The 15553-nt window shown below is 46.0% G+C and overlaps 1 long non-coding RNA gene across 1 annotated transcript in view; it reads right to left on the reverse strand.

The window, feature by feature from the left end:
- LOC134947982 (uncharacterized) overlaps window positions 1-15553 on the reverse strand; it is an 84562-nt gene that overhangs the window by 42626 nt on the left and 26383 nt on the right. The window contains exon 2 of the long non-coding RNA XR_010182895.1: window positions 11837-12004. This is a non-coding gene — a long non-coding RNA (uncharacterized LOC134947982). The remainder of the gene's footprint in view (window positions 1-11836; window positions 12005-15553) is intronic.

Consider the following 15553-nt stretch of genomic DNA (forward strand, 5'->3'; position numbering starts at 1 on the left):
GTCAGCATCAGCAGTCGCTCCAGACTGCCCTGCATCACCGCCAGCGGGTGGGCTCGGAATTCTGAGCCTTTTCCTCGCACCCCCAGTTGCGGGAGAATGTGAAGGAGGAGATGTTGACAGGTCGCGTTCCGCTTGACTTGACAATCTTGTCACCAGCAGGTCTTTCAACCCCAGCAGACCTGTGTCTGCCGGAAAGAGAGATCCAAGGTAGGCTTTAAATCTAGGATCGAGCACGGTGGCCAAAATGTAGTGCTCTGATTTCAACAGATTGACCACCCGTGAATCCTTGTTAAGCGAATTAAGGGCTGCATCCACAAGTCCCACATGCCTAGCGGAATCGCTCCCTTTTAGCTCCTTCTTCAATGCCTCCAGCTTCTTCTGCAAAAGCCTGATGAGGGGAATGACCTGACTCAGGCTGGCAGTGTCTGAACTGACTTCACGTGTGGCAAGTTCAAAGGGCATCAGAACCTTGCACAACGTTGAAATCATTCTCCACTGCACTTGAGACAGGTGCATTCCATCTCCTATATCGTGCTCAATTGTATAGGCTTGAATGGCCTTTTGCTGCTCCTCCAACCTCTGAAGCATATAGAGGGTTGAATTCCACCTCGTTACCACTTCTTGCTTCAGATGATGGCAGGGCAGGTTCAGTAGTTTTTGGTGGTGCTCCAGTCTTCTGTACGTGGTGCCTGTACGCCGAAAGTGTCCCGCAATTTTTCTGGCCACCGACAGCATCTCTTGCACGCCCCTGTCGTTTTTTAAAAAATTCTGCACCACCAAATTCAAGGTATGTGCAAAACATGGGACGTGCTGGAATTTGCCCATATTTAATGCACACACAATATTGCTGGCGTTGTCCGATGCCACAAATCCACAGGAGAGTCCAATTGGGGTAAGCCATTCCGCGATGATCTTCCTCAGTTGCCGTAAGAGGTTTTCAGCTGTGTGCGTATTCTGGAAAGCGGTGATACAAAGCGTAGCCTGCCTAGGAAAGAGTTGGCGTTTGCGAGATGCTGCTACTGGTGCCGCCGCTGCTGTTCTTGCGGCGGGAGTCCATACATCTACCCAGTGGGCTGTCACAGTCATATAGTCCTGACCCTGCCCTGCTCCACTTGTCCACATGTCCGTGGTTAAGTGGACATTGGGTACAACTGCATTTTTTAGGAGACTGGTGAGTCTTTTTCTGACGTCCGTGTACATTCTCGGTATCGCCTGCCTAGAGAAGTGGAACCTAGATGGTATTTGGTAACGGGGGCACACTGCCTCAATAAATTGTCTAGTTCCCTGTGAACTAACGGCGGATACCGGACGCACGTCTAACACCAACATAGTTGTCAAGGACTCAGTTATCCGCTTTGCAGTAGGATGACTGCTGTGATATTTCATCTTCCTCGCAAAGGACTGTTGAACAGTCAATTGCTTACTGGAAGTAGTACAAGTGGGCTTACGACTTCCCCTCTGGGATGACCATCGACTCCCAGCGGCAACAACAGCAGCGCCAGCAGCAGTAGGCGTTACACGCAAGGATGCATCGGAGGAATCCCAGGCAGGAGAGGACTCGTCAGACTTGCCAGTGACATGGCCTGCAGGACTATTGGCATTCCTGGGGAAGGAGGAAATTGACACTGAGGGAGTTGGTGGGGTGGTTTGCGTGAGCTTGGTTACAAGAGGAAGGGATTTACTGGTCAGTGGACTGCTTCCGCTGTCACCCAAAGTTTTTGAACTTGTCACTGACTTATTATGAATGCGCTGCAGGTGACGTATAAGGGAGGATGTTCCGAGGTGGTTAACGTCCTTACCCCTACTTATTACAGCTTGACAAAGGGAACACACGGCTTGACACCTGTTGTCCGCATTTCTGGTGAAATACCTCCACACCGAAGAGCTGATTTTTTTGGTATTTTCACCTGGCATGTCAACGGCCATATTCCTCCCACGGACAACAGGTGTCTCCCCGGGTGCCTGACTTAAACAAACCACCTCACCATCAGAATCCTCCTGGTCAATTTCCTCCCCAGCGCCAGCAACACCCATATCCTCCTCATCCTGGTGTACTTCAACACTGACATCTTCAATCTGACTATCAGGAACTGGACTGCGGGTGCTCCTTCCAGCACTTGCAGGGGGCGTGCAAATGGTGGAAGGCGCATGCTCTTCACGTCCAGTGTTGGGAAGGTCAGGCATCGCAACCGACACAATTGGACTCTCCTTGTGGATTTGGGATTTCAAAGAACGCACAGTTCTTTGCGGTGCTTTTGCCAGCTTGAGTCTTTTCAGTTTTCTAGCGAGAGGCTGAGTGCTTCCATCCTCATGTGAAGCTGAACCACTAGCCATGAACATAGGCCAGGGCCTCAGCCGTTCCTTGCCACTCCGTGTGGTAAATGGCATATTGGCAAGTTTACGCTTCTCCTCCGACAATTTTATTTTAGGTTTTGGAGTCCTTTTTTTACTGATATTTGGTGTTTTGGTTTTGACATGCTCTGTACTATGCCATTGGGCATCGGCCTTGGCAGACGACGTTGCTGGCATTTCATCGTCTCGGCCATGACTAGTGGCAGCAGCTTCAGCACGAGGTGGAAGTGGATCTTGATCTTTCCCTAATTTTGGAACCTCAACATTTTTGTTCTCCATATTTTAATAGGCACAACTAAAAGGCACCTCAGGTAAACAATGGAGATGGATGGATTGGATACTAGTATACAATTATGGACGGGCTGCCGAGTGCCGACACAGAGGTAGCCACAGCCGTGAACTACCGCACTGTACTGTGTCTGCTGCTAATATATAGACTGGTTGATAAAGAGATAGTATACTCGTAACTAGTATGTATGTATAAAGAAAGAAAAAAAAACCACGGTTAGGTGGTATATACAATTATGGACGGGCTGCCGAGTGCCGACACAGAGGTAGCCACAGCCGTGAACTACCGCACTGTACTGTGTCTGCTGCTAATATATAGACTGGTTGATAAAGAGATAGTATACTCGTAACTAGTATGTATGTATAAAGAAAGAAAAAAAAAACACGGTTAGGTGGTATATACAATTATGGACGAGCTGCCGAGTGCCGACACAGAGGTAGCCACAGCCGTGAACTACCGCACTGTACTGTGTCTGCTGCTAATATATAGACTGGTTGATAAAGAGATAGTATACTCGTAACTAGTATGTATGTATAAAGAAAGAAAAAAAAACCACGGTTAGGTGGTATATACAATTATGGACGGGCTGCCGAGTGCCGACACAGAGGTAGCCACAGCCATGAACTACCGCACTGTACTGTGTCTGCTGCTAATATATAGACTGGTTGATAAAGAGATAGTATACTCGTAACTAGTATGTATGTATAAAGAAAGAAAAAAAAAACCACGGTTAGGTGGTATATACAATTATGGACGGGCTGCCGAGTGCCGACACAGAGGTAGCCACAGCCGTGAACTACCGCACTGTACTGTGTCTGCTGCTAATATATAGACTGGTTGATAAAGAGATAGTATACTCGTAACTAGTATGTATGTATAAAGAAAGAAAAAAAAAACACGGTTAGGTGGTATATACAATTATGGACGGGCTGCCGAGTGCCGACACAGAGGTAGCCACAGCCGTGAACTACCGCACTGTACTGTGTCTGCTGCTATTATATAGACTGGTTGATAAAGAGATAGTATACTCGTAACTAGTATGTATGTATAAAGAAAGAAAAAAAAACCACGGTTAGGTGGTATATACAATTATGGACGGGCTGCCGAGTGCCGACACAGAGGTAGCCACAGCCGTGAACTACCGCACTGTACTGTGTCTGCTGCTAATATATAGACTGGTTGATAAAGAGATAGTATACTCGTAACTAGTATGTATGTATAAAGAAAGAAAAAAAACCACGGTTAGGTGGTATATACAATTATGGACGGGCTGCCGAGTGCCGACACAGAGGTAGCCACAGCCGTGAACTACCGCACTGTACTGTGTCTGCTGCTAATATATAGACTGGTTGATAAAGAGATAGTATACTCGTAACTAGTATGTATGTATAAAGAAAGAAAAAAAAACCACGGTTAGGTGGTATATACAATTATGGACGGGCTGCCGAGTGCCGACACAGAGGTAGCCACAGCCGTGAACTACCGCACTGTACTGTGTCTGCTGCTAATATATAGACTGGTTGATAAAGAGATAGTATACTCGTAACTAGTATGTATGTATAAAGAAAGAAAAAAAAACCACGGTTAGGTGGTATATACAATTATGGACGGGCTGCCGAGTGCCGACACAGAGGTAGCCACAGCCGTGAACTACCGCACTGTACTGTGTCTGCTGCTAATATATAGACTGGTTGATAAAGAGATAGTATACTCGTAACTAGTATGTATGTATAAAGAAAGAAAAAAAAACCACGGTTAGGTCACTGGTATATACAATTATGGACGGGCTGCCGAGTGCCGACACAGAGGTAGCCACAGCCGTGAACTACCGCACTGTACTGTGTCTGCTGCTAATATATAGACTGGTTGATAAAGAGATAGTATACTCGTAACTAGTATGTATGTATAAAGAAAGAAAAAAAAACCACGGTTAGGTGGTATATACAATTATGGACGGGCTGCCGAGTGCCGACACAGAGGTAGCCACAGCCGTGAACTACCGCACTGTACTGTGTCTGCTGCTAATATATAGACTGGTTGATAAAGAGATAGTATACTCGTAACTAGTATGTATGTATAAAGAAAGAAAAAAAAACCACGGTTAGGTGGTATATACAATTATGGACGGGCTGCCGAGTGCCGACACAGAGGTAGCCACAGCCGTGAACTACCGCACTGTACTGTGTCTGCTGCTAATATATAGACTGGTTGATAAAGAGATAGTATACTCGTAACTAGTATGTATGTATAAAGAAAGAAAAAAAAACCACGGTTAGGTCACTGGTATATACAATTATGGACGGGCTGCCGAGTGCCGACACAGAGGTAGCCACAGCCGTGAACTACCGCACTGTACTGTGTCTGCTGCTAATATATAGACTGGTTGATAAAGAGATAGTATACTCGTAACTAGTATGTATGTATAAAGAAAGAAAAAAAAACCACGGTTAGGTGGTATATACAATTATGGACGGGCTGCCGAGTGCCGACACAGAGGTAGCCACAGCCGTGAACTACCGCACTGTACTGTGTCTGCTGCTAATATATAGACTGGTTGATAAAGAGATAGTATACTCGTAACTAGTATGTATGTATAAAGAAAGAAAAAAAAACCACGGTTAGGTCACTGGTATATACAATTATGGACGGGCTGCCGAGTGCCGACACAGAGGTAGCCACAGCCGTGAACTACCGCACTGTACTGTGTCTGCTGCTAATATATAGACTGGTTGATAAAGAGATAGTATACTCGTAACTAGTATGTATGTATAAAGAAAGAAAAAAAAACCACGGTTAGGTGGTATATACAATTATGGACGGGCTGCCGAGTGCCGACACAGAGGTAGCCACAGCCGTGAACTACCGCACTGTACTGTGTCTGCTGCTAATATAGACTGGTTGATAAAGAGATAGTATACTACTAATATTATATACTGGTGGTCAGGTCACTGGTCACTAGTCACACTGGCAGTGGCACTCCTGCAGCAAAAGTGTGCACTGTTTAATTTTAATATAATATTATGTACTCCTGGCTCCTGCTATAACCTATAACTGGCACTGCAGTAGTGCTCCCCAGTCTCCCCCACAATTATAAGCTGTGTGAGCTGAGCAGTCAGACAGATATATAATATATATAGATGATGCAGCACACTGGCCTGAGCCTGAGCAGTGCACACAGATATGGTATGTATGTGACTGAGTCACTGTGTGCTGTGTATCGCTTTTTTCAGGCAGAGAACGGATTATAAATAAAAGTGGTGGTCACTGGTCACTATCAGCAAAACTCTGCACTGTACACTACTGAGTACTCCTAATGCTCCCCAAAATTAGTAAATCAAGTGTCTCTCTAATCTATTCTAATTCTAAACGGAGAGGACGCCAGCCACGTCCTCTCCCTATCAATCTCAATGCACGTGTGAAAATGGCGGCGACGCGCGGCTCCTTATATAGAATCCGAGTCTCGCGATAGAATCCGAGCCTCACGAGAATCCGACAGCATCATGATGACGTTCGGGCGCGCTCGGGTTAACCGAGCAAGGCGGGAAGATCCGAGTCGCTCGGACCCGTGAAAAAAAACATGAAGTTCTGGCGGGTTCGGATTCAGAGAAACCGAACCCGCTCATCTCTAACACTCTGTCGACCTAGTTACTGTCGACCAATAGTGGTCGACCTAGACTTTGTCGACCTAGTTACTGTCGACTTTCAATACCACACCCGCTTAGCTTAGCCATCCAGCGACCTTGGTGCACCTCTTTTTTTCTTTGCATCATGTGCTGTTTGGGGACTATTTTTTTGAAGTGCCATCCTGTCTGACACTTGGGTCGCTTAGCTTAGTCACACAGCTACCTCATTGCACCTCTTTTTTTCTTGCATCATGTGCTGCTTGGAGACTATTTTTTAAATCTGCCATCCTGTCTGACACTGCAGTGCCACTCCTAGATGGGCCAGGTGTTTTTGTCGGCCACTTGGGTCGCTTAGCTTAGTTATCCAGCGACCTCGGTGCAAATTTTAGGACTAAAAATAATATTGTGAGGTGTGAGGTGTTCAGAATAGACTGGAAATGAGTGGAAATTATGGTTATTGAGGTTAATAATACTATGGGATCAAAATGACCCCCAAATTCTATGATTTAAGCTGTTTTTGAGGGGATTTTGTAAAAAAACACCCGAATCCAAAACACACCCGAATCCGCCAAAAAAATTTCAGGGAGGTTTTGCCAAAACGCGTCCGAATCCAAAACACGGCCGCGGAACCGAATCCAAAACCAAAACACAAAACCCGAAAAATTTCCGGTGCACATCCCTAATATATATATATATGCAGTTGGAGTAAGTAGTTAAGCTACGTGGAATTCAGGTGGAGCAGGTTTTATAGCACAGCCATAATCTTCAGTCTCTTTATCCGTCATGTCTAGTGGCTGACATGCGTCACTTCTGCTGGAGTGTGAAGAGTGAACGTCGCTCTTATTCATGCACTTTGCCAGGAATGTTTATGTGTACATGCAGAATAGATGCAATCATTAGCGAAAGCCAGAGCTGCTGAAATATACAGACATGAAGCTACAGTAGCCCGTAGCCTCAGCACCTTCTGTTTCCTTCCTTGCAGGCTCTATACACAATGCCGTAACTAGGCATTTTAGCGCTGTGTGCAAGAAACGGCATTGGCGCCCCCCACCATGCAAGACAGGGGCAGTGCGCGTCGTAGGCGCGCAAAAAATATATATAGGGGCGTGGCTTTGTGGGAAAGGGGCGTGGCCACAAAACAGTACCAATTATTCTACAGTGCACAGTAGTCTCCATTATTCAAATTGCGCTGCCCAGTAGCACCACTACACAAGGTAGAGCCCCTTTTACACATTACGGCAGTCAGTATCCCCTTTTACACATTACGGCAGACAACGTCCCCTTTTTACACATTACGGCAAACAGCGTCCCCCTTTTTACACATTACGGCTGACAGCGTCCCCCTTTTTAGACATTACGGCAGACAGCGTGCCTTTTTACACATTACGGCAGGCAACATCCCCTTTTACACATTACGGCAGACAGCGTCCCCTTTTTATACATTACGGCAGACAGCGTCCCCCTTTTTACACATTAGGGCAGCCAGTCCCCCTTTTTACACACTGTGGCAGACAGAATAGAGAGAGAGAGAGAGAGAGACAGATAGATACTTACCATCTCTCCCCGCTGGCAGTCAGGCTCCTCGTGATGACAGATCCCGGGCAGCCTCAGGGAAGAAGGAGGAGGAGGGATGATTACTGCAGCAGTCCCCTCTCCTTCCGCATTGGCTGGCCGCCGCTGTGAATGCTGGGATGAGGGAAGCGCATCACAGCATTCACAGCAGCGCCGGGCAGCCAATGCGGCAGGAGAGGGGAGTGCTGCAGCGGCGCTACTACCAATTACATAGCGCTGCTGCGGCTCCAGCCCCCTCCCTCCTCCTCTCCTGCCTCCGGTGCTGCTGCACTCCTCCAGCGCGGGGCACGGGCACACACAGCAGAGAACAGGCGGCTTGTAATGAGTTAATTTGACTCATTACAAGCCGCTGGCCGTGCGCCCTCAGTGTAACTGCGCTGTGTGCCTGGCACACACGTAGTTACGGCGCTGTCTATACAGTATGTTACTACCTGATCATCATTCAGGACTCATTAATCCTGGTTTTACAGCTGCTAAACTTTATTTTACTGAGGGATGATCATTTGCACAATGTAAGTTTAGGCTGACAAGTGCCATGGCTCTATTTTTGAGCATTGTTACAATCAGGAGAAGGCACCTTATTGGTGCCAATCCGCTGAGCTACAAAAGCCGTTAGTACAAATGACTATATTTTAATTAACTGCGTAATGTGCTTCTGCATTTTAGCTCAGGTTTGCACTCTCATTTTTAATCTTCCTTCCATTACGCCGAGTAATTAATAACGCAGCATGTCACCTGATTCTCTGGGATATTTGGCATACCATTGCAATGTCCAATCAGTATTGGGAGATTTATAGTCATGTCAATTTGAACAGGCTGCTTCCATTAAATTATATTAAAGCCTGGTTGATGTCAATCTATAGACTCATAAAAGATTGATTTAACATTTTTTGACCGAGTCGTTGGCGCGTGGGCTCTGATTTGCTATGCTATCAGCATTTGGATGTTTTATGGATGGAGCAGAGGTGCAGATAATGCTACTCAATTGCATTTGCCAAATGTTCTCTTTTGTGCGTTTAATAGTGAATATTAATATTATTCACTTATCAGCTGTATTCATGTGCTATAAAATATTAGCGTTTAAAGCAATGTACTGTACGTTACCAGGGCACAGAAATAACACCTCATTGATATCACTTGTATAAGACACAGTCTATTTCAGACCTGAGCGCTAGCAGGCGATTTTTGCACTGCTGCAATCAGATTTCGTGCAGTCTCTGCGCAGCCCAGGACTTACTCAGCCGCTGCGATCACTTCAGCCTGTCTGGGACCGGAATTGATGTCAGGAACCCTCCCTGCAAACGCTTGGACACGCCTGCATTTTTCCAACCACTCCCAGAAAACGGTCAGTTGACACCCACAAACGCCTTCTTCCTGTCAACCTCCTTGCGATCGCCCATGCGAACGGATCCGACGCACAAACCCATCGCTGAGCGGCGATCCACTTTGTACCCGTGCAACACGCCTGCGCATTGCGGTGCATACGCATGCGCAGTTTGGACATGATCATTCGCTGTCCGAAAACGCACAGCAGTGAATAGATCTGAATTACCCCCATAATACAGAAATTACAAAGGCTTTTTAAAAATGATGTTACTTTGTATCTTTATACACAACTAGCTGTTCTACCTGTTCTCCGCACAGGAGTTTCTGATTTTCACAGTTTTACATATAAATGAGTGTTAGTAATATGGTAAATCTATAGAGATAGAAATTTGAGACGTCTTAATGTAAGTAAATATTAATCCATGGTTCTTGGCATTACCCAAGGAGCACCCGTAGCAGAGACGGTAAAAAGTGACAGGAACATTATTGTGGTTTAATAAATTCTACACACTGGAGGTGCAATCCAAATTTTGATCATATTGTCCATTTGGGTGTTATCACTCACGCAACGCAAGCCATGCATCAGTGATGATGTCATTATGTCAACCCACTTTTCACCACCTTTGGCGGTTTTATTAAACATTCTAACTTACGTCGTTTTCCGACTTCCTACCTGGAGAATACCTATGTTACATTTCATCTTCCTAACGTATCGGAAAGTGAGAGAATTAGTGATGAGTCAGTGAGTGAGTGAGTGAGTGAGTGAGTGAGTGAGTGAGTGAGTGGGTGAGTCGGTGAGGGCTGTTGCAGTTATGTATATAGATTGCAGTCACACAATATATATACTTTTTAAGGGTAGCAGGGCCGTAACTAGGTATGAGCGGAGTGTGCCCCCGCACATAGCGCTGCATGGTAGGGGGCGCTGTTGGCGCCACTTGTCAATGATCTGTTTTCATTACTTTCACTTGCAGCTTCCTCCTTTTTGAAGCCCAGCATCTCCTGACCGCCGCTGTCTTCTACCCTGACCCCTTCTGACGCTAATACTTATACAACATTCATGAACTTAACTTGAGATTTTTTTGGTTATTCAGTCACACTGCCCATTATTAGATTTGAAGATGCTGACATACCTGGGATTCAAACCCATTTCCTGTGCCATTGCAGTCAGACACTCTATTCATTGAGCTATCTGCTCTTGCATACAAATGTAAATAGTTCTAAGCTATAGCTTCCTAATTATGCAAAGCTCACCTTGTGCTTTGTGAAAAATGATCAGCATTGCGGCTGAGCAGATCTATGTAGTGTGTGGCTGCAAGAGATTGGATGTGTGGCTGCATACTACATAGATCTGCTCCATAGCAATGCTGATTATTGGGGTTAGGTTTAGGCACTAGGTGGTGAGGTTAGGGTTAGGCTGCAGTAATGTAGGGTTAGGGGATCAAGGGGGAGGTAGAATGCTTACCAGACACTTATTGGGATCAAAAACATTGAGATGCTGGCTTCGGTACTGTGACAGCCGGCATCCCGTTCAATGGGATCACATACCGATTCTGTGATAACAATTGTACAGAGAAATAGCACGCCACTGCACCTGCCAAATAGCAGCAGCTACAAAGGATATACCTGTCAACAGGCATGTATGCATGTGTCTGCAAGTCACCATCAGTTTTTCATGAACACATCACAACTCTGCCTTCCCATATCTTGTGTTGCGTCAGGTCAGTGTACTGTGAGTGACAGAGTTGCAGAAGCCTGCAAATGTTCATACGTATGTGACCCCTTTCTGTTTATAGACAGCCCAGTTTTCCATAAGATACAGTGCACAATCTCAGGTACGTCCTCTCCGCATCAGGCCCACTGTGTGGATTGGTACAACAGATTCATACAGAGGGGTGGGACTAGTGACATCACAGCAGCTCAGCATACTGCAGTCTCAATAAGAAACTTCCCCATATCTACTGTACGAGGGTTGCTTCAGCTGTCTGTAATAGAATTTGGAGGTATATTTAACATTTTATTATAAGTGTAGTAGAATGTCAAGGTATTGCTCAGCTATAGGGTTTTTAATCTGAAAATATCACTTTTGAGGTTTTGTATCTGAGTTCTCAGTCTTGAGGTGGTGGGATGCCAACATGCTTCGACATTTAACATGAGAAAGATAATTGCTCATTGTATTCAGGAATCCCGGACAGCACTGATCAGGATGAGTGTTATATTGTACAGTCTCTTGCACAGAAGAAGTAAGCTCCGCAGACAATATTGTTCATTATGTTCCTGCTAATGATTCTTTTGAAATAAAGTCGAATGTTTACTGTTGATAATTAAAAATTAAAATTGTCTTGTATATTGGTTGGGGAATAGGGGAGTTTGAGAAAACGTCTTGCTGCCTCGAATGTCAAGGAAACACAGGCCAATAGTGATATACTATAGTGTAGTATTTAATAAACGCTACAGAGCAGCTCGCAAGACACTAAAACAGCAGCTGCAACCCTGAGATTTACTTTAAGGTAGACACTGATACTTTTCATCTTATACAGAAGAACAACAACTTCCCATGTTATGTTTTATTAAGTCTCTATAATGATGAAATTAAAATCTGGAACTTCAACAAGAAAACTGGAGCACAAGAAAGTGCACAGAAACCAGCTTGGAAAATGATTTCAAACGCTCTTACCAAATGTTTGCGATCATATATGAAGCGTGGAACTCAGCAGTGCGAAACCAATATATGACGCAACACAAGCCTCCATTTCCCCTGAGTTGCATGGGTTTTATGGCGAGTTGTCAGCACTTGCAGAAGGACAGAAGTTTGTGCAGGCTAGGACATCTTGTCCTTTGGAACCTGTGGAAACAAGATCATGGAAATAGTAGGGGGCACACTTTTACTGGCATTCCCTGTGATGTAGATGGGTCTAGGACAATTTCCTCTATGTAAAAATATGTGAATTTACCAAGGTTTTAAATGCATAGTAAGTGGAAACAATATAGTTTTAACTGAAGACACATTAAAGTTAATGAAAGACTACAGGATCTAGGAGGAGATGTTCACATTGCTGATGGCGCAGACTGTACTGTGCGTGTATATGGACAGCAGGCTCAGCCATTATGTATCATTATTGTTACAGCTCAGTATAAAAATGTATCATTATAAATTATTTCATATACTGTAACAGTAATGACACAGTAAGAAACAGCAATCTGCAAACATGTTAAGCAGTCTCAAATATGAACACTCATGTTGTAAAGGGTTGTCAGGGTCAAAAGCTAACCAGGGTCAATTAGTCGACATGTAAAAGGTAGACACATTGGTGTTTCTTTCATGGGTGCAATGTGTGCGGTGCACACGGGCCCACACCACACACAATGCACCCATGTTGTTTTATACTTACCTTTCCGGAGTCCCGCGATGGGCGCAGCAGCCGTGGCAAACAAAATCACTCCCAAAATGGCAGCCGAGCGTGCGCACTAGGAAATTTTGCGGGAGCTATGTTTCCAGAGACCTGCGTGCACAGCCCCCTCCTCTCTTAAAACGCTCCTGGGTAGACACCTGAAAAGGTCGACAGGTACAAAATGTTGACACCGTAAACAGGTCACTGTGGAAATAGTCGACACAAAAATTGTTGTATGTTAAACCATGTAAAAGCCAAGTTAGTGGAAACATATATCCTCGCAGGCTCGCTTCGCTCACCACGCTTCAGGCAGGTTACTATTCCCAGTCATAGTCCACGTGGATGGTAAAATATGACAAAGTTGAAAAAATTCTAATAAAACTTGTGTTGACCATATGTATCAACCATTGTCATGTTGACCAATTCAACCTGTCGACCTTTTGAATGTGTCGACCTTAAGCACGGTCAACCTTTTACATGTCGACCTTTTGACCATGTCAACCTTTTGAATGTCATCCATACGGGGTCAACCTAATATAGTATTATATTTAATGGTATTTATCAAATTGAACATCAAAACACCTGATACCCAGAGCATGAAATGCCTGGCAACGAGCATTACACCCCTGGCAATGAGCATGACACCCAGAGCATGAAACACCTGGCAACGAACATTACACCCAGAGCATGAAACTCCAGGCAACAAGCATTATACCCCTGGCAATGAGGATGACACCCAGAGCATGAAACCCCTGGCAATGAGCATTACACCCAGAGCATGAAACCCCTGGCAACGAGCATGACACCCAGAGCATGAAACCCCTGGCAACAAGCATGACACCTAGAGCATGAAACCCCTGGCAACGAGCATGACACCTAGAGCATGAAACCCCTGGCAATGAGCATGACACCCAGAGCATGAAACCCCTGGCAACAAGCATTACACCCCTGGCAACAAGCATGACACCCAGAGCATGAAACCCCTGGCAACGAGCATGACACCCAGAGCATGAAACCCCTGGCAATGAGCATGGCACCCAGAGCATGAAACCCCTGGCAACAAGCATGACACCCAGAGCATGAAACCCCTGGCAATGAGCATGACACCCAGAGCAAGAAACCCCTGGCAACAAGCATTACACCCCTGGCAACAAGCATGACACCCAGAGCATGAAACCCCTGGCAACGAGCATGACACCCAGCACATTAAACCCCTGGCAACAAGCATTACACCCCTGGCAACAAGCATGACACCCAGAGCATGAAACCCCTGGCAATGAGCATGACACCCAGAGCATGAAACTCCTGGCAATGAGCATTACACCCCTGGCAACGAGCATGACACCCAGAGCATGAAACCCCTGGCCACAAGCATTACACCCGTGGCAACAAACATGACACCCAGAGCATGAAACCCCTGGCAACGACCTTGACACACAGAGCATAAAACCCCTGGCAATGAGCATGACACCCAGAGCATGAAACCCTGGCAACAAGCATGACACACAGAGCATGAAACCCCTGGCAACAAGCATGACACCCAGAGCATGAAACCCCTGGCAACGAGCATGACACCCAGAGCATGAAACTCCTGGCAACGAGCATTACACCCGTGGCAACGAGCATGACACTCAGAGCATGAAACCCCTGGCAACAAGCATTACACCCCTGGAAATAAGCATGACACCCAGAACATGAAACTCCTGGCAACGAGCAGGACACCCAGACCATGAAACCCCTGGCAACGAGCAGGACACCCAGAGCATGAAACCGCTGGCAATGAGCATCAAGGCCGTAACTAGGTGTGGGCGGATGGTGCTTTGCACCCAGTGCATTTGCGCTGTGGGCACACCATCTGTACACACCCCAAGTGTCCACTGGTGCTGCTAGCAGTAATGTATTATAGTAGTGTTGTGCCCGGCTCCTTCTCTGCCAGGCGCATTCCTGCTAATACACATAATGACAGCTGGCAGTGTTGGGCAGTCAGGGCCGTCTCTCTGCAGTGTAATCTGCCCCCCCCCCCCCCCCCCCTCCTTTCCTGCTGTGTCTGCAAAGGCACTTCCGGACGGGTACTGGAGCCGGCTGCTGCTGGAGCTGAGGCTGTGCAGTGAAGTGAGCCACGCGTAGCTGCTAGGAAGGAGGCGGAGGCAGTATGTGATGACAGAGGTGGGGGAAAGGTGAGTGCAAATCTTCTGTACGTTCTCCACCTTCTGCTCCTCACCCTGACCTCTGTGCCTTTCTCTGTGATGCTCTCTTCCCTGCTCCATCTCCTGCTGCTATGTTATGAGAGAGGAGCACAATGTATGTGGAGGAGTCTGTTTGCTTCCTTCTGACATTGGTACATAAATTATATTGTGAAACCCTTCTGTTATTATGAAGTGGTGACTTTGTATTTTTCTAAAGAAATAAATTATTTTTACCTGCAGCATCATACTGTTTCTTTTTCTCCGTTCCCTTGGTGGCGACTGCATAGTGGAGATCAGGGTCATAACGAGGTGTGGGCGCACATCTACCCTCCGTAATGTGTAAATAGGGACTCTACCTGCCGTAATGTGTAAATGGAGACCTTACCTGCCGTAATGTGTAAATGGGGACTCTACCTGCCGTAATGTGTAAATGGAGACTCTACCTGCCGTAATGTGTAAATGGGGACTCTACCTGCCGTAATGTGTAAATGGAGACTTTACCTGCCGTAATGTGTAAATGGGGACTCTACCTGCCGTAATGTGTAGATGGGGACTCTGCCTGCCATAATGTGTAAATGGAGACTCTACCTGCCGTAATGTGTAAATGGGGACTCTACCTGCCGTAATGTGTAAATGGGGACTCTACCTGCCGTAATGTGTAAATGGGGACTCTACCTGCCGTAATGTGTAAATGGGGACTCTACCTGCCGTAATGTGTAAATGGAGACTCTACCTGCCGTAATGTGTAAATGGGGACTCTACCTGCCATAATGTGTAAATGGAGACTTTACCTGCCGTAATGTGTAAATGGGGACT

The sequence above is a fragment of the Pseudophryne corroboree genome, chromosome 8 (genome assembly GCF_028390025.1).
Source record: "Pseudophryne corroboree isolate aPseCor3 chromosome 8, aPseCor3.hap2, whole genome shotgun sequence".
In the NCBI taxonomy this organism is placed as follows: domain Eukaryota; kingdom Metazoa; phylum Chordata; class Amphibia; order Anura; family Myobatrachidae; genus Pseudophryne; species Pseudophryne corroboree.